The 18,865-nt window shown below is 46.5% G+C and overlaps 1 protein-coding gene across 1 annotated transcript in view; it reads right to left on the reverse strand.

The window, feature by feature from the left end:
* The window catches only part of TMEM272 (transmembrane protein 272), a 123,444-nt gene extending 104,842 nt beyond the window's left edge, over positions 1-18,602 (reverse strand). Inside the window, exon 1 of the mRNA XM_016925317.4 lies at positions 18,515-18,602. The gene's annotated coding sequence lies outside the window, so the exon portion shown is untranslated. The remainder of the gene's footprint in view (positions 1-18,514) is intronic.
* Between the last annotated feature and the right edge of the window lie 263 nt (positions 18,603-18,865).

Consider the following 18,865-nt stretch of genomic DNA (forward strand, 5'->3'; position numbering starts at 1 on the left):
AGTTCAGCCTCTGACTCTGCTACTCTGGGCAACTCCCACAACCTCCCTGAGTGGCAATGGTTAATTGCACTGTCTGAGAGCTGGCCATAGAGCGCATTAGCTGAGAGATCCTGGCTCCTCGGAGTGTGGCCCACAGAGCAGCAGCCTCACAGCACCTGGGCACCAGCCCACATCTACTGAGTTAGAATCTGAACTTTAACAAGACCCTGACTCCAGGGGCACATGTTAGAGTCCAAGATGCCCTTTTGAGGCCCACGTTTGAACTCCAGCTTCAAATCCTGGCTTGGCCATTTAGTGGCTGTGATTTCGGCTGTTACTTAATTACTCTGTCAAGAATCGATTCAGGTTTTGTGGGCCTAAATCTTATACAATCTGGAGTATTTTCCTTAAGAAAAGAAGGATATAAAATTACAAATACAAAATTAGGTATAAAAGTGATGTTTAGAATGTAAATACTTCACGGCAAATTACAAATATTGAAGAGCTGGAAAGTACTGCAAAAACAGTAAACAATACAGAAAAATCATTTCATGTTTTTATCAACCAATACACTTCTGCAATACTTTTATCCTGTGCTTTGGGGCTCTGATTGACTTTTCATCTGGCTATGATTTCATAAAAGATAATTCAGCCTTTTCCCTAGCAAGGTTGATAGAAATGTTTCATTATCGATAGTTGGAATGTGTAGAATATGCCACTTCACGCATAGACATACTCATTAGATACAGCACTACTATTGATTTCTGCCCTAAAGATACAACAGCTGCAGTGAATTGTATTTCTTGGAATTGCCATTGAAAAAGGAAACAATGCATGATGTGCTTAAAAGTATATAGGCCACATTAAGTATGTTCCTGACAAGAGAGACCTTTGTTGATGAGAATCGACTCTGCTAACAATTTTACATGTCAGATAATTGGGAGAATTCTCCAGAGTAGCTTTGAACTCCACATGCTAAAGATCTGGGGTTCCTCTACTGTTCATGTTCCTCTACATATACGCAGAGACATGCCCCTGTCACCATGCCCCTGGGTGAGTCAGGAAGTGGACAGTGGGAGTAGTCCTGGGTCCTGGAAGTCATTCCTATACAGGGAGCACTTGATACACAGAAGTGGTAGCAAATCATCTGAATAGATCTCACTCATTCAAACTAATCGTATGCCCAACTCAATGACCTTTTCCCCTTAAAATCACTGACACGTGGCCGGGTGCGGTGGCTCATGCCTGTAAATCCCAACACTTTGGGAGGCTGAGGCAGGCGGGTCACGAGGTCAAGAGATGGAGACCTTCCTGGCCAACATGGTGAAACCCTGTCTCTACTAAAAATACAAAAATTAGCTGGGCGTGGTGGCGTGCACATGTAGTCCCAGCTACTCGGGAGGCCGAGGCAGGAGAATCGCTTGAACCCGGGAGGCGGAGGTTGCAGTGAGCCAAGATCACACCACTGCAGTCCAGCCTGGGTGACAGAGGGAGACCTCTTCTCAAAAAGAAGAAAAAAAATCACTGACACTTAACACTGGGAACGTGTATGTGCTGGAGGGGACACCGGCATGAAGAAACCTATCTAAACCAATTACAAGTGAAATATTAATAACTAACTTTGCAAAACTTGCAAAACACATGACCAAGAGAACCCATGGCTGGGCCCCTTCCAGAGTCCCTTCCTGTGCACTACAGAAGCCTTGAGGGAGAAGCTTCAGTGAACAGCCCAGTGAACGGCCCAGTGAATGGCCTCTGTACTCTGGTCTCAGTTCTTTCTCCATGAAACAGCAGGAACAATAGTATTTTACATATGGGCTGTGTGAGAGCTGGGGAGAATAGATATGTAAAGGGTTTCTATGTACTTATCAGGGTGCCTGGCATATATTTAAGGTTCAACAAGTGGTAGCTATCATCAACGCATTCTTCCCTTATTGAAAACGTCTTATTTTAGTCTGCATTTTAGTTTAGAGAAAGGAGCCACATGGAGCCAGGTGCTGGCTTGGATTTGGCCCTTCCAGCCATCCGAGCATGGACCGAACCCAGCCCTCTTTCCTAGGTTTGCATCCCAGGTAGGGCCTGGTTCCCTGGGGCGCCATTGGCCCAGAGCCCCTCAGGGTCACCTCAGGTCAGTTATCCAAGAAATCCTTAAGTTTCATCTTTTAAATCATCCATGTAAAATTTATTTTACCTCAGTGATTTTTCTTCTGAGAATCCTATTTAAACACACTCTTTCCCCCTTCAATTAAACCAGCAAGAATTCAGTACCCTTCTACCCCTTCAACTCTTCCTCCACCCCCTGAGCATTCCCATGCATCATTCTCTGGCATCATTCTCACTGCATCCTCAGGCTCTGGGAAGCTGCGTGATCACCTGAGGTGATCCAAACTCAGGTCTGTCTCACTCACCAGTGTTTTCTCCATTCCCTTATGCGGAGGAGGACAAGTAAGGCCCCGTTAATGCTAACCTGTGGGCTTAAGCCCTAGCTGCCCATCTGCTGACCAGGCGGACATTCACTAAAGACCATGAATATGACTTATGGGTGCCAGCCCACCCACGTCCTAGTCCCACACTGCACCTGCAAATATCACCATGGAGCTCCACAGGGCAACTGTTCCTTCCTCGTCTAAGTGACTTGCCAGTGGACCAGCGACATCCCAGGTCTCTCTCTCTCAACAAATGGCAGCAGGTTGGTGGGGATGTGATGCTGCCAGGTGAAGGACAAGTTTTATTAAGCCTGAGTAAAAGACTGGGGGTAGCTGGGGACAAGGAGGAGTTTGAGCACCCAGAGAGGGTGCTCACAGAAGGAAAGAGGGAGAGAGCAGAAGCAGGAATTCCAGAGGAAATAATATAATTCAAGAACAAAGATGGACAGGCACCCCTAGGTTCCTGAATCTTCCATCTTCTGCCACCCCTGCCCTGCTCACAAATCCAGGTACCCTTACACACCTGAGCCAATCCAGTGAGCTGTTTTCTGGGAGAAGCTAGGGAAACCCACACGCTACTGAGGACAGGTGCTACCAGCGAGTCCTGTGGTTTAAGGACAGTGTTCCTCAGGGCTGTGTAGAAGGGCTCTGCGCTAAAAGCAATTCTGCTAATTACTAAGTATGTGTTGGGCAAGTTACTTAACATCTCTGAGTTCACGTTTCTGAGCTGCAAAATGCATTGATGGGGTTTAAACGAGATGACAAAAGTGCCTGCAGCAGCTACCCGATAAATCACAATATCATCACAATTCTGGGTTGACCCCGGTCTCTGCCCCAGGGAGTTCTGAATTCTCACATCCCAAACTGCAAACTCAGTGTCCTCCAAGAATGTCGCCCTTCTCCTCCCACCTCTAGATGTTTCAGTAACTTCTTTCCTGTTTATTGAGAGATTCATCCCAGTGTCCTCTCATTCCCTTCTGTCCCTCTGGGAATTTCTTCCATCAATTTTGCTTCCTTTTTCATACCTGTCACCTGAGCTTCCAAATATCGATCTCTCTCCATCCTAAAAATATTTCCGTGCCTCATCCCTGCATGCTCAAAGGTGATCTTCCTTCTCCTCTTTACCATCACAGTTCTCAAAATAATGATTGGCATTTCTTGAATGTTTCTCTCGAAGGCCCTCTGTGAACTCCTAGTGCCAATTCCAGCAATGCCCTGGGGGTCAGCACTTCCTCCTGCCACCTCTGCACCTTCAGCTGTTCTCCATCCTGGAACTTTCCTGACAGCCCCCTGGTCCTCATCTCAAGTCGTCTGTAACATTTAATGTGACTGACACTTCCCGCTTTAAAAATCTTTCTCAGTGTCTGGATATTTTAGAATTGCACAAGGCAGTATGAAGGGGTGGAAAGACATGGCGTCCGGGATTTACTTTAAATTACTTCAGCAAATGAAAAAGAGAAAAAGAAAGAAAAGGAGCAATAGAAGAAGCAAAAATGATATGGCAAAACCTTGACAAGTATTTAATTCAAGATGTTCAGGGTGGGTATATGGGGATTCACTCTTAGTCTCTGTATTTCTACATACAAAGCAATTGACATTTTTCATGTAATTTTTTAAACTATTTTTATTTATTTAGTTAGTCTTTGGAACAACGTCTTGCTCTGTCATCCAGGCTGGAGCACAGTGGTGCAATCACAGCTCACTGAAGCCTGAACCTCCCCAGCTCAAGTATCCTCCCACCTCAGCCTCCCAAGTAGCTGGGACCACAGGGACACGTCACCATGCCTGGCTAATTTTTGAAATTCTTTTTTTTTTTTTTTTTTTTTGTAGAGACAGGGTTTTGCCATGTTGCCCAGGCTGGTCTCGAACTCTTGAGTTCAAGTGATCCACTCACCTTGGCCTCCCAAAGTGCCAGGATTACAGGCATGAGCCACCATGACCGGCCCCATAATTAGAAATTATTTTTCTTTCCTGGACCTCCTTATGACACATCTCTCCTGGCTCTGCTCCTTTCTGAAACCTCCTATTCCCATCTTTTCCTTCTCTTTCTCTACCTGCTTTGTGAAAAATAAGTGCTTCCCAAGGCCCTTGCTCGCCTCTGTGTGAAGTGCCAGTGGCCAGTGCTGAGGCCCGGGTGAAACTCCCCAGCCCACTGATTCACCTGAGCCTGCTGTGAAGGTGAGCCAATGCTATATAGCTTTAGTCCTGCCCTCTCTACAAACACCAGACCCACGTGTATTTTTAAAAATTTACACATATTTTAAATATGTATATAAATACAGGGAATAAGAAGACAAAATCCCTGACCCACTACCCAGATTTAACCAGTGCTGACATTTTGGTACATTTGCTTCATAGTTTTAGAAATAACAAGTTACAAATATAGCTGAAGGCCCCGACACACCTCTCCCAGACCCCATTCTCTTCCCTTGCTCCCCATAGGAAACCACCGATCTGAACTTGGTATATAGCCCCAGACCATGTTTGTACTTTGACCACAGAGGCTGGTGTCTAGAACAATACATAAAATTATTTTTTTTAATCTTCATGACTCTTTAAGTATCTGTAATTTTTTTCACTCAACACTGTGTTTTCCCCATATTGATACACACAGATCCTGTTGGTTCATTCTGAACGCTGCAGAGTAAATACTTTCTCTTATGACACACATCACAAGTTGTCTGTCCACTTCCCTAAGCAGACGTCTCGGCTGTGTCCCGAGCAAACGGTGCCATGGTGACCTGCCTTTGCAGGTCTCCTGCTGCGCACCTGCGTGAGCATGTCGCTCTCCTCACCTGCCAGCGTCCCTGTGACACTTTCTTGTGCTTGTTTGCTTTTCTGACTCCCCCACTCAAATGCAAGCAAAGAAAGTACTCACTTCATCTCTATGCTATTCATGCATCATGCCTAGCTCATAGTGGATTAATATGAAGGAGAAAAGGAAGGAAGGAAAGGAAGAAGGAAGGAAGGAAAGGAGGGAGGGAGGCTTTCTATCACCAGGCTCAGGAGCTAAGGACTAGGCAATACGTGGAATTATTTTGTGGAAGTCCAGGTATGACGTTGCAGTGAGGAATCCAAGAGGCATTTTAATAGCAATGTATATGCCTGCAACCAAAGAACATACTCTCAGCAAGCGTTTTACCTCTCAGCAGAAAGATGTGAGCTGCTGCCTGTATTTTGCACTGCTCCTGAAACGGGTCTGATAACAGCTAGTTATAGAATATTTGGTGTCATTTTCCAGATGAAGGGAACTACATGGTCTCAAGCCAGCTAAGACTTGACAGAGAAAAGATAAGACTTTGACAGTAATTCAGCCAACGTGTATTTCCACTCCTGCTCTGTGCCAGGCAGCACAGGTGAGCCCTGAGGAGGGTCAGGGTAGGACATGGCCTCTTCACTCCCCTACAATCCACTCACCACATGAAGCAAATCATGTCACGCCCCTCCTTCAAGCCCTCCAATGTCTCCCAGCAGCTTTGCAATAAAGTGTCAACTTCTTGCTCTGCTGGTCTCTCTGAGATCTGGGCCTGTTCTTCCTGCCTCCCTCCATCCTACCCATGTGCACCAGTGCTGACCCTCCCAGCCGGGTCCCCTCAGGGCTTTCTCACTCACAGGGCAGTATCTTCCCATGGCAATCCCCCTCCCCACCTCTCATCACTGCCTCCTCTACCCTGCTGTCCTGCTACAGTGTCTTCATGGCACTTTCCACTGGCAGAAATGACAGGATTTGCCTATTATTGCTGTCTCTTTGTTCCACTAGAATGTAAACTCATGAAGGGCAGGAGCCTTGTCTGAATCGTTTCTTGGCTGTAGATCCCTCACCTACAATTGCGACAGTCACCTAATGAGTATTTATTGCAAGTGGACTTCCGGTGGCCTTCAGATTCTCTGCCCCATCGTGCCTGAGGCCCAGCTGTGAAACTGCAACATTCCTGCACTCCAATTATGGATTCCCCTTAGGCTCAAACTCATTTCATTTTGCTTGTGATAACTGCAATTCACAGCTCTGTGACGCCTGGTGGGAGAGGAGCTAGGCAGAGAGCTCGCTGGATCAGGAGGCAGCCATTGAGTGCTGACCCTGGTCAATACGCAGACATTGATCTGAGAACGGAGAAGCGGCTGCACATTTCTCAGGCTGTCAAGTACCTGCAGTGACCATGAGCAGTAAGGTGTGTGGCAAGAGATGGGGCAAGCCCTGGGTTTTCCTTCAAGACCTGGTGCAGAGCAGACGTTCGGATATCTAGCAGGTTTGCCTCTCAATCCATAAACCTGGGTCTCTAGTGAACTGCTATTCCAGTCTCTAATTCCACTGGGCTGGAAATTACAGATTGGTTGTTACTGGACTCCAGGAGGCTCCCAAAGTCTCACAGGAATCCAGGAGACTTAAATGATCCAAGGGCAGGAAAGAAGGCTGCTCATCCCAGCCTAGCAGCGGATTTGCTCCTCAGTCTTCAGTGTCTAAGCTCAGAGCAGTTCCTGCAAGTCCACCTCCAGGCAAGGGAATCTACCGAGGTGGGGCACCCCTGGGGGCTGTGCCTCTCTAAGGCACACCAGGTACCCTCTTCCTCAGAGCTCTTGCTGTCAGTAGCCCACCTAAGCACACATCCAGGCAACACCTGTCCTTTGCTCACCCAGGCCACAGGGGAAGCTCTGGGCAACTCCTCTTCCAGGACATTAACGCAGCATAAGGGGATAATGGTCTGCTCTACCTTCAAGCCGTCAGAACTTAAGGGGCTCAAGCATCTTTTTCTCACAGACATGTGCCCCCTGCTCTCCCCTCTCTCCCACTCAGCTGGGGAGCGGAGGTCCAAAGCATTTTCTCAGAAACTCAACCTGATGTAATCTTTCTCACATTCTTTCTCATCAGTATCCTTCCCCACCCACTGTGTGCGTGTATGTGTGTATGTGTGTGTGTGTTGGGGATACGTGTTGGTTCAGCCTGATCATGCAATCTCTCCACTCATTTATACGTGTGGGTTGTGCTTTTTAAAACATAACTGTCAAGACTTAACGTCTTTGTTTTCTTGTTCCTCCCTCACACCTCTCTGCAGGCAGTCCTGGCCTCTTGAGCAGGGAGTGTCAGAGGGTGGAGATGGCATATCAGTTCATCCTTTACAGACCATCCAACCGCAGGAGTTATCGCTTGAAAAAAGGTTTCACAGTTCGTTGGGAAATGCTGGGCACATGCCCTTTTCTTAATGACTCACGGGGCAGATAAACACAGGAAGGGTCATCTCCAGAAAAGAGCCCTGTTTATACACTAGTGATTCCCAAATGCGCTCAGCTTCAGAGGCTTCTTCAGATAAGTCTTGGGTGGGCATGGCCCAGGCTTAGACTCCTGTTTCCAGGACTGCTGGGTTGTATTTCTATATACAAAGCAGTTGATACTTTTCATGGTAATTTTTAAAATTATTTTTATTTATTTAGTTTTGGGGACAGGGTCTGGCCCTGTCACCCTGGCTGGAGCACAGTGGTGTGATCACAGCTCACTGCAGCCTCAACCTGCCAGGCGACAGCAGTGACTCCTGTGGGACAGGGATCACACCTGCAGAAGAGCTTAGGTGGGTGGATTCACTTCCTGTTGCAGCTGTAACAAACTACTGCAAACTTCATGGCTTAAAACAATGCAAATTTGTCCTCTTACCGTCCCAGAGGTTGGAAGTTTGAAATGGGTCTTATGAGCTAACATCAAGATGTGGGCAGGGCTGGGTCCTTCTGGAGGCTCCAGGGGAGAATCTATTCCTCGCCTCTTCCAGCTTCTGAGGCCACCACAGTCCTTGGCTTGTGGCCCTGCCTCCATCTCCAATCGCATCCCTCCAACCTCTTCCTCTATCATTGCATCTCCTCTCTGATCCTCCTACCTCCCTCTTAGAAACACCCTTGTGATTATCTGGGGCCACCCACATGGTCCAGGATCCTCTTGCCATGTCAAGACCCTTAATCACATGTGCAGGGCTCCTTTTGCCCTTCACAGGCTCTGAGGATTTGGATGAGGATGTCTTGGGGGCCACTGTTCTGCCAGCTGCAGGGTGTGGTGCTGGAGGCATGGAGTGGGCTGTCTGAATCCTCCATCAGAGTCCGGTGATGGCAATGTAACCTCACGTGGGGCTGGCTGGATGATTCTTGGACAAGCCTCTGTTGGCAAATCCTGATGAGCCCTAGGCATTCTGCACTGCAGCCTGCCAATGCCAGCAGGGATGGGAGACTACACTTTTGACAAACCAAGTCCAGTCCTAGACACTGAGATCTGGGCTGCGACTCAGTCCTCTCTGCCCCATCGCCTGTGATGGGACCTCTCCGGAGACAGAATGCAATGGGCTGGTGAGGAGCTGCTCTGTGACCTGACAGGCTTCACTGCCACCACCACAGCCACCTGGGGAGGCGATGGAATGGGTGGCTTGTTAAGGCCAGGAAAAGCAACAGTGTCAGTTGTGCCACACCCACACTGAGATCGGTTGAAAGCCCACAGCCAAGCACCAGACCCTCAGGCAGCACATCTCACAGTGGAAAGTGCCGGCAGCCACTCAGATGCTTTGGGGCTGGCGCTGTGGACTTGAGAGCCACTGGTGAGACAAACAGCGCCAAAGCTGCCTGTTCAAAGAAGAAGAGAGAAAAAGAAGGGAGGAGAGAAGGAAGGGATGGAAAAAAAGGAAGATGGAAGGAGAGAAGGGGGTAAAAGAAGAAACAAGAGGGGAGGGGAGGAGAGGGGAAGGAAGGGGAGGGGAGGGGAAAAGAAGGGAGGAGAGGACAGGGGGACAATCCCCCAAGCCCAATTAGCCCTCAGCCACCCCTGCAGAGATGAGCAGCTGTCCTCCAAAGCTAGGAGGCACTCTGGTTTCATTGCAGGTGAGCATCAAGAGAAAATCTCACCCACAGGCAGCAGTTTGGTCCTATTTTCCCCAGGTGGGTACCTGCCTTTTGGCACCCCTCAGACAAAGCCCCTTTGGGGGCTCTATGAATTATCTCGAGTTAATAATAAGCATCAGGCACCCTCAGGGCTTGGGGCTGGGTAAAGAAGAGGAGGAACAACCTACTCCTGATCAATTTTGAAAACCACGCCTTCCTCAGCCTTTCAGCTACCCTCCCACCTTACAGCTGCTTCTCCCCAGAGCCTTGCCCTCTAGTCATTCCTGTCTGGGACTGGCCACCTGGTGGCCTTCTAGAGGTTGGCGCCCTATTCAGATGTCCTTTGGACTCTCCTCCCCCACTGTTTAAAACAAAACAACAACCAAAAAAACACCCCCTCAGGCCTGGCTTAAGTGGCTCTCACCTGTAATCCCAACTCTTTGGGAGGCCAAGGCAGGAGGATCATTTGAGCCCATGAGTTCCAGACCAGCCTGGGCAACACAGCCAGACCCCTTCTCTAAAACAAAAACAAACAAAAACCTCTTTTCCTCATTCCCCCAGTCCCAGGAGAGGGGGTGCTGGGTCTGTTGATGGTCTCCACAATCCTGCCAGTGGGGTTGAGTCTAGGGATGGAGCCCCCATCTGCCCTGTTATTCTTCCTAGGACCCCCACTTCTGCATTCTTGGGGCCACGGTTCAGAGAAGGGGGCAGAGAGGGGATGGTGGAGTCTCCTGAGTTGGTGGAAGAGAAAGAAGAGAGCACTGCTGGCTGTGCCTGCTTCCTTCCTTCCTGCCTGAATTCTGCCTGTCTCCAAACAGTGTGGCCCCACTCAGCCTACTCATCCCCTTTCCCGCTCTCCCCAGCAGCCAGGATGCACCCCCACTGCATACAACAATCACGCACCACCTGGACCATAAGCCCTCTCTTCCCCTCCCGAGCAAATCCCTCCTGTGCCTGACCTCACTCAGTTCTCACCCTCTCTCAGCAGCATTCCCAGAAGATCTCTTCTCTGTATCTGATATAAACTGTATTGTGGGAGGAGAGATTCTGTGGTCCCACCAGTATGTTTGGGAAATGCGGATTTTACGCTGCAGGACTTCTCAGAACCTTTGATATAACAAGATCTGCTGGCAAGGGGCGAGCCAGCACACGTAAGCACCTCAGGCCCTTGACACCTCTTCCTCTGGGAAGCCTTCCTGGCATTACTAGACATTACTCCTTTCTAAATTTCTCTTGCACTTAGAAGGAATGCGCCACTGTTTAGCTCTTTCTTAGTTGCTCATTTGTTTTCCCAAAACTTCACTGCCTTCGTCTAGGCACCCCCTAGCAAAGCAGCTTGAGGACAGGAGTCCCATTTCATACCAAGCTAAGCACCTGGCAGGAACATCACATTTCATCGACTGACTTCTAAAACTGATTAAAACTAGCAGAAAATTGTGTCAGCTTTCTGATAATTTCTCCACTTAATTGCCATCTTACATCATCAGCAAAAGTACTGCCGGTGAGCACTTTCCATAGAAATTGAAACAAACAAGGAAGTGATTCTTAGAACAGATGCTACCAAAGGTGGAATTAACTTTTTTCTTTCCTTGTACTAATCTAGATGGTTTGTTTATAAATAGCAATACACACATCCCTACACATCACACATACACACACACCCCTACACACAACACACAAATATAGACACATAGAGCCATCCCAGACAGCCCCTCAGTTCCAGTAGTTACAGAGATGCATAGAGATGTGTACCAGAGCCTTCCTTGGTAACTCATGCCCCTTCCACACTTCCTCCCACAGCTTGCCAAGGAGAGACACTCTGCCCATTCTGCCCTGACCATGTGGCTTTCCCCTAAACACCCCTTACCCACCCAGGCCTCCACCTTCATATTCTTCCATGAAATCACACTTCAGTGCCAGCCCAGATGCCACCCTTCCTCCCCAAAGCTGAGACCGGACATGATTTTTTCTCCGCACCAAATCCCTCTCCTAAGACAAGGAGCTCCTTCTGTCATTAGCTGTGTGTGTAGTAGTGTGTTTATGTGTGCAGTGGTGTATGGTGTGGTGCATATGTGTATGTAAATGTGCATGAGGTATGTGTGTTGTGCATATGTGTCTATGTGTATGTGGTATGTGTGGCATATATGTATGTGAGGTGCATGTGGTATGTGGCGTGTGCAGTGTGACATATATGTGTGGTGTGTGTCTATGAGTGTGTGGTATGTGGTGTGTGTGGTGTGTGTGTGTGTATGTGTCTATGTGCGCGTGGTATGTGGTGTGTGTGGTATACGTGTGTGTGTCTTGTCTTCCCTGCACTGGTTCCTTGAGGCAGGCTCTGTGCCTTCCCTGAATCCTTCCAGGCTCAGCATGGGCTCAGGACTTCCCTGGGGACCTGGAGATGGGAGCCCCTCCCGCAGTGACCTCCTTGCTGTGGCTTTTCTCTTCCTCACTCACTGTGGATGAAGCCACCTCCAGCTCCACAGCTCCCGTTCTGGTGACTTCCCACTTGCTGGGAGAGGCCAAGCTAACCTGGGTCTCTCCAGGAGATCTGCTTCATGGGCAGTGGACACAATTCACTAGTCCTCCCCACTGCCGAGGTGAGGGCGTAATCAGAGTAAACCCATGGATGACACAGGGGAAAGCCCTGGAGCATTAGAGCAGCCTGAATGTTTAGGCTCAGGAAGAAGGGAAGAGCCCGTGAGAGGCAAAACAGGTTAAGGTCCCTTCATGGTTGGGGGTGGGGGGGTGGGGCGGCTTTGTGGGTGTGGGTGTGGGTGTGTGTGCATGTGCGCACATGCACAGTGGGTGGGGACAGGGGCATGCTGGGAGCAGGAGGGATGGAATTATCCTCTGAATGCTCTAAGGCGGGACAGGGAGCAAGGATAATTGACAGTGATAGCATAAGTAACATTAAAACATTACTAGATCATTCTGTGATGCATTTATACTTCTAAGCATCATGTTGCACATCATAGATACATATAATTTTATCTATCAATTTAAAAAATAAAATAATAAAACAAACATATATATAAAACACTGTTATTCAGAAAAACAAAGATTAACTAGAGATTGGTGGAGCTTTAAGTGGAAAACAAAGCCCCCAGCCTAAAGCATCTAGTGCTTCATACTTTACAGGAAACCCCAATAAACCCAAGTAAGTGTATCCTAAGTCACAAACAGGCAATATCAGCTTCTTTGAGGTTCCCAGAAGTAATACATGTTAACATTTTTAGCTGGATCTAAGCTTATATGGATTTTGGCATTAATTCCGAACATTAAATAGGAAGGAGAAAATGGAAGTTTATAAAACACCCATATTCCTCCAAAATAAATAAATAAATAGACGATCCCCTCACTGCTCCCCACCCCACCCCAGGAACTATTAATAGCAGGTTATTCTGTGATTAAATTCACACGATGCCACAGCCCACTCGCTGCTGTGATGGAAGTACCATACCACCGTGCTGGGTTTATATTTAGCCCCCAAAGCTGGGTCATCAGAAACAGCAGAGCAAGATTGTTCTATTTTAATCAAAAATTAGTACATTCTTTAGGAATTCATATCTAAAGGTGATGTAATTCTGTCCTGGAGAAAAGGGAAAGATATTTTAAAAGGTTGCTGAAAATGATCGAATTACTGAATATAAGGCAGATGGGCTGAATGACATAAGGTCCTGTCTTCTAAAACCAGACTGAAATGCCACATTAAAACTCATCACTTTCCTCATCTCCACACTCTTGTTCACTAGCACCCTTTACACTCATGTCCTCAATCCCCAATGTGCACCAGCATCATTCAGGCGGTCAATAAATATTTTCCAGGAGCCTGCATCCCATTCCATCCCAGATGCTCCCTGAGAGCTTTTACCTCTCCAGTCCCTACTTGGGGATGCCACATCAGTGCCATTCTAATGATGACTGCCTTTTATGAGTGTCTGCTGTGTGCCATGCACTGTGCTAGGCATTTTATGTACATAATTCCCCTTAACCTTCACAAGCCACGGAGGCAGCAGGGAACTCATTTTACACCGATTCAGAAGCCCAGAATGGTGAGTGACTTCCTTAAGGGGTACAGTCGGGTTTTGAACTCAGGTCTGCCCCAACTCCAAAGCCAGTGCTGTTAACCTCCCCTACATTCCGTGGTCTTCCACTGGACCCAGGGCACACTGAGGTGGAGGACACATGCAAAGACCACCAAGAACCAAGAGAACTGGGGGTCTGGCCTGGTGTCCAGTAACTGGACAAACGCAGCTCTTTTTAAAGGCAAACTTTTGTTATCAGTCCACTAAGTCTTAGCAGCAGACCCCAAAATAGGAACTTCCTCTGGCCCAACATAGAAAGATGGCTTTTACCTGCTCCAGGAACAAAGGCTGAGGTGGTTTTTTTTTTTTGTTTGTATTTTTGTTTTTTCCTAGAATACAGACATCATCACTCTTAACAGCAACGATGACAACAGCCGCTAGCATTTCTTGAGCACTCCGGATGTGCCAGGCACTATTCTAATTGCTTTACTCAGATGACCTCATCATACCCTCATGGCAGTGCTGTGAGACAGGAACTATTATTATCCCCATTTGTGCAGATGAGAAGGCTGAAGCCCCGACTGCACTCAACTGCGAAGAGGTAGGATGATCTGAGGGAGACGGCATGACACATTCACTGCCTGTTGAGATCGCCTGTGACCACTGCATACCTTGCACTTGACTTGTGTGCAGGTTTCCTGTGGACTGCCCCTTCCGTCCTCCTAGCTCAGGGCAGTAACGAGGGTAGTTCTTATCAAACAGATGAGAAAATAGAGGTCTGGAGCAGTTTGTAGAGTGGCCCCCAGGGATTTGGTGAGGATCTATTTTCTAAGCTACCAGGGTACTAGCTTTGTAATCAACTGCTGAAGACAGATTTCTGTCCAGGGGTTTGAGGTGGAGTTCTGGAGACCCAAACACAGGTGGTAGAACATGGAGCTTTGGAGCCATCAAAAATACTGTGAGCCCTTTAAAAACCTTTTCTTTTAAAAAATGTTCAAGCCTTAAAAAAAAGTTATCCAGGCTGGGTGTGGTGGCTCACACCTGTAATCCCAGCACTTTGGGAGGCCAAGATGAGGGGATCACGAGGTCAGGAGATCGAGACCATCCTGACCAACATGGTTAAACCCCGTCTCTATTAAAAATACAAAAATTAGCTGGGTATGGTGGTGCATGCCTGTAGTTCCAGCTACTTGGGAGGCTGAGACAGGAGAATCGCTTGAACCTGGAAGGCAGAGGTTGCAGTGAGCTGAGATTGTGCCACTGCACTCCTGTTTGAGGACAGAGTGAGACTCCATCTCAAAAAAAAATAAAGTTATATAAACTTGCAAGAATATTTAACATGAAGCTCAGACGCACATGATGATAAAAATTTACGTTGACTGTCGAGTCATCCTAACATGTACTCTGCACTAAATGCATATCTGAGGCTCTAAAACCCTGGGCTGCTAGTACAGGTGTTGCATATATTGTAGCATGGAGGTATCCAGTGGCAGGGCTAACCTCCAGCCTCATGCTCTTCCCCTTCTCCCATGTTTTCCTTCTGATACTTGCATTTCTAGATGCATAAAAAATGATTAAATTGGCTCCAGCTGCAGACTAGGAGGTTGTTTTGGTCAGATAGACACGGGATGGCTCTTGAGATAAGCCACACTGTCCTGCCAAAGGACACCTTTCTTGTCCACGTAAGGGGACCAAGGAATGCTGAGGAAGTACAGATTCTACTCCTAAGGAAAGCACCAGCATTCACCTTTGGGAGGAAGAGGGAGCTTTCCAGATGGAGTATAATAGATTACAGGCTTTAGTGCCAGTGCCAAATGGGTTTGAACGCCCCTTCTGTGTCCAGGACAGTCAGCTGAACAACCTGAGGCTTCATCCCGTCTGTGGAAATGGGACAGTTATGCAAATAGCTCTTAGTGCCACTGTGAGGAGGGCCAGACAGGCAAGATGAGTGACAGAACCTGCCCAGGCACCCAGCACTCAGCAGCCTGGAGGTATTTGAGCATTGTCTGTCCCCTGACCTGACCAGGACCTGGATCTGCTCTCAACAGGCTTCTCTGAGGCCACTGCAGCACCTCCGTCTCAGATGGCTGACACTTGGTCAGGTGTCGGTCAACAAGGAGCAGGAAGGCTTTGCTCCCTCCATGTCCCGATGTGGTTCATCCACAAAGGACATCCCTCCATGAAGTCATGTTCACTGGCTTTCCTTTTGGGGCTGGGGAGGGAGTATTTGCCTTTCCCCCCCACTTTCTATATTTCTATATGCTTAATTTTTTGCTATAAGCACTTATTATGTTTAAATTGAGAACAGTTAATAGCCGTCTCCATTTCAAAGGGCAAAAATGTTAAATTTCTATTAATTCTTTTCATTTTAGCCCTTAGATGGTTTTACATCTCTGTTTATTCATCTTCCTGAATAAAGGAGATTCTGGGATTTCACAGCATTACTTAGCATTCTCATATTCTATCCTGTAATTTCAACCACTGTCATTGTCTTCACACAAAGAAAAACAGCAAAGTAGACATCTCCCTCTGGAATGAAAGCCTGGACAATGGTGTTTACGTGCCTGCCCAAGGTGAGTTTGAAAATGAAGAAAATAGAGCAGTTTGATTCCTCCTAGCTCCACAATACTTTCCAATACCAAATCAGCTTCCTCACACATCAAGGTAATCTGCAAAGGGAAACTGACAGTCAGCAGAAGTGGCTGCTTAAAGCATTTCTTTGCACATACGTTCCTTGTTTTTTTTAAAACAAAGATGCAATTAAGAAAAATGTATGCAAATAAAAATTGTCTAACTCAATTGTATACACATTAGGAAATTTACCTACTAAAACACTGTCATCATTTTTTAGAGCAAAAAAAAAAAAAAAAACCCCTGCAATTCAAATAATCTCTTTCTAATTAAACTATTTGATTGGCTGATTTTGGTCTATGCTGGATTTATAAAAAATAAGTTTTTATTTTTAATCTTCAATAAAAAAGTTTTTATTTATTAATCTTGATTCCTTGGTAATCTAGCAGAATAATTTGAGAATCTATTTTCTAACATGTCAATTTCCAGATGTCATTTTTGAAAAAAAATGAGAATTACTGCATTTGTTTATTAAAAAGGTAATCCCATCACAATTCTTCACTAAGGTCTTAAAAGACTAAAAGTTATTTGGAATGCTGTGATTTATTCTCCCTAAGGAATATATCAGGAAAATGTGATCAAGTTTTAGAAAGTATCCAAAGGATTATAAATCATTCTACTATAAAGACACATGGACACTATGTTTATTGCAGCACTGTTCACAATAGTAAAGGCTTGGAACCAACCCAAATGCCCATCAATGATAGACTAAAGAAAATGTGGCACATGTACACCATGGAATGCTATGTAGCCATAAAAAAGGATGAGTTCGTCTCAAAAAAAAAAAAATGAGTTGATGTCCTTTGCAGGGACATGGATGAAGCTAGAAACCATCATTCTCAGCAAACTAACACAAGAACAGAAAACCAAACACCACATATTCTCACTCGTAAGTGGGAGGTGAACAATGAGAACACATGGACACAGGGAGGGGAACATCACACACTGGGGCCTGCTGAGGGGTGAGGGATTAGGGGAGGGAAAGCATTAGGAGAAATACCTAATGTAGATGATAGGTTGACGGGTGCAGCAAACCACAATGGCACATGTGTACCTATGTAACAAACCTGCATGCTCTGCACATGTACCTAGAACTTAAAGTATAAAAAAAAAAAAAGAAAGAAAGAATCTATCTTCTAAAGAAATGGGATCCCTTCCTAAGGTGGTATCACCCTCACTTTTCACAATGGGACATGCACACAACATGAAATTTCTGTACCCAGGCATCCGGAAAAACAGTCAAGCACGCATGGCATGAAGTCCTCCAGGGTATGCTGGAGGGTGGGGCTGGCCATCTAGCTATGCAGTCACAATGAGCCATGAGATAATCACCTCAATGATTCTACAGAGATGTGTAGGTACCAAGATGTGGATATGGGGGGGAACCTTGAAATATGATAACGGACTATGCCACCAGCATGTCTCTGGAACCTATGATCAGGCAAGGTTCTAAAGTACGTAGTCTGTGTCAATGGAGATGTCACAATGTCTATTTCCCTTTGAAGGAAGGTGAGTATATGTCCCAGTTTGCCTGGATAGTCCCAGTTTAGTCCAGTTGTCCTGGCATAACTATTCATAGTGCCTTCTTCCACTCTTTGAAGTGTCCTGGTGTGGGTGAAGATTACACTGTCAACTCCCTTCAGGTGTGGCTCGCTTACACTCCCCGGCCACCCCAAGATGCCCACAGAGCTTTCCCAGCAGAGCCCACTAGTCAAGATTTTTCTGCTCCTCCTCCTGACTCACTCCCTCAAGGCCAAGGAACCCAAAACATATCCCTCCTGATTGAGATGTGTTTGAGAACAGCCTTTTGCAGACACTCGCCCTAGAACAGAGGGGTGCAAACGATGCAGTAATTTAAGCCTGTGTCCGATCCAGCGGGGCAGGGACTTTGACAGGAGCTGCCTTTCAGCGTTCTCCCCACACGCCGCTGAGGCAGGCCTGCATTAGAGAAAGGGACTCACACCAGTGCTGGGGATGGCAGATCAAGGGGGCTCTGCCCACTCTCATTCCCCCTACTGTTAAAATCCTATCCTCCTCTGCCCCCTAAAAAGACATGAAGCCAAGCCAGTGCCTCACAGAAGCCCTCGTGAAGACAGGACGGCACTGGCCTCTGACCACGCATCTCACTCACAGGCAGATTTTTAGAGGAATGACAGGAACTTTATTCTAATATTGCATGAAATGTTTTTGAAGTAGAAATGATTATCTGACAAAAAAACTCCTTACACTTTGACCATCTAAAAGGTTATTTTCTATAAAATTATAGAAATATTTCCATGTCCATATATGAACACAATGTTTATGGTCCTAAAAGTTTTAAAAATCAACAGAATTAGATTCTTTAGATAATGATCAGCCTAGTCAGAAAACAACATTCCCCAAGCAAGCATAAAGAGAGGACACAATTACTGACGGATAGCAGAAATGTGCTGCGGGCTGGAGTGGGGGGGCTGAAAACGACGAAAACACAATCAACAGCGCGCTTGGATTTTATAAAATAAAACCCTGCAAAAACTATATGTAAAAAGTGAAACTAACCATCCAAGGTGAAGGTCAGATGACCTCCTGAATCAAGTGCATTCTGAGTTGAAACAATGAATAGATCACCTGGTAGATTTGTTCTTCCAGGAGGCAAGGATCTTTTCCTTGTTTATTCTTATCAGGAAAACTTCTATTCAAGGTAGAAGGACAATTAGAGTGAAGCCTTCACAGCTGACAGACACGGCTTGTCCATTGGCTATGTCATCCTGGGCAAAGTCCTCAGCCTCTTGGAGCCTGTTTCCTTGCCTGTAAAATGTGGACAGTAATAGCTACCCTGCTGGTTGGTTGGGAGGATTAGACGTAATCTATCAAAAGTGCTGCTAAAACTGCCCCTGGCAAGTAATGGACACTGAAAAAAATCACTAAAACTATTTTGTGTGGGAGAAAAGGGTTTCACCCAGAATTTAATCCAACTCT

The sequence above is a fragment of the Pan troglodytes genome, chromosome 14 (assembly GCF_028858775.2).
Source record: "Pan troglodytes isolate AG18354 chromosome 14, NHGRI_mPanTro3-v2.0_pri, whole genome shotgun sequence".
In the NCBI taxonomy this organism is placed as follows: domain Eukaryota; kingdom Metazoa; phylum Chordata; class Mammalia; order Primates; family Hominidae; genus Pan; species Pan troglodytes.